Below are 1,395 nucleotides of genomic sequence, written 5' to 3' on the forward strand. Positions count from 1 at the left end.
TGCCTTAACATTCTCTTTTGCTTCCCTCTTGCCTGGAACTTCTGTGTCACTAGGGAGTGTACCAGGTTGTCGATTCAAGAAATCATTGGCAATCTTCCCAATTTGATTCTCCAGAGTCTTGATAGCAACTGCTTGGCTCTTGCACATGAGCCTCAACTTCTCCAATTCAAATTTTTCATTAGATTGACTTGTACTTCCATGCGGTAGTTGTTGAAGTTGGAGTTGTTGTCTTGGTACATATTACGGTTGTTGAAAACCGGGAGGGTTGAATTGCTTTGCTGCATACTGCTGATAAGGCTGTTGCACTGCATTCTGATTGTTGCTCTAGTTGAAGTTAGGATGATTGGGGTTGTTGGGATGATAAGTGGCTGGAACTGGTTGCTGCGACCTCTGAAAGTTGCTTACAAACTGAGCTGATTCACTAGAAATAGCATACTGCTCAGTTTCATGCGCACCTGCATAAAGCTCACAACTTGTGATCTGATTAACCCCATAATTAGCCAAAGAATTCACCTTCATCGTTAAAGCCTAAAGCTGAGAAGCTATAGCAGTAACTATATCCACCTCCAGAATTCCTGCTACCTTGCCTTGGGGTAGTCTCTGAGTTGGGTTCTGGTATTCATTAGCAGCCATCAGTTCAATCAACTCATAAGATTCATCATAGCTCTTAGCCTATAAGGCTCCAGCTGATGTTGCATCAAGCATGGGTCTAGACTGTGCTCCCAAACCATTATAAAAGCAGTTGATAATCATCTAGTCAGGCATCCCATAATGAGGACACTTCCTAAGCATCTCCTTATAACACTCCCAAGCTTCATATAAGACTCTCCCGATTGCTGCACAAATTCAGTAAGAGCGTTCCTGACTGCATCCGTCTTTGCCATAGGGAAGAATTTAGTAAGAAACTTCTGAGCAAGATCTTCCTAAGTAGTGATAGAACCTGCTGGTAGAGAATACAACCAGCACTTAGTTATATCCCTCAGAGAGAATGGGAAAAGCTTCAGCTTAACAGCATCTTTAAGACCATTGTTGAATTTGAAAGTGTCACCCATCTCGATGAAATCTCTTATGTGCATGTTGGGATCTTCCGTTGGAGAACCCTCAAACTGGACTGAATTCTGCACCATTTGAATCGTGCTAGAATTGATTTCAAAAGTATTAGCCGTGATGGCTGGTCTAACAATGCTAGATTGAATGTCATTAATCTTCGGTTGAAAAAAAATCCATCAAAGCCTTCGGATACGCTGCTGGTTCTCCCATTGCAACAAAAACTTCTTCTTCAAATTTTTTCTCAACAAAGACTTCTTTTTCAAGAACTTTTTTTCCTCGCGAGATTGAGAACGTGTTCGCATACATGCTCTTTAGAGTACCTGAAACACAACAAGTACCCTTGTA

General features: G+C 41.6%; 1 non-coding gene across 1 annotated transcript; it reads left to right on the top strand.

Annotated features, from left to right (window-relative positions):
- Positions 1-763: 763 nt before the first annotated feature.
- On the top strand, positions 764-869 carry LOC141709637 (small nucleolar RNA R71). Its single transcript, XR_012570202.1, has one exon. It is a non-coding gene; the product is annotated as a small nucleolar RNA R71 (small nucleolar RNA).
- The last annotated feature ends 526 nt before the right edge of the window (positions 870-1,395 follow it).

This window comes from Apium graveolens, chromosome 2 (genome assembly GCF_009905375.1).
Source record: "Apium graveolens cultivar Ventura chromosome 2, ASM990537v1, whole genome shotgun sequence".
Lineage (NCBI taxonomy): Eukaryota > Viridiplantae > Streptophyta > Magnoliopsida > Apiales > Apiaceae > Apium > Apium graveolens.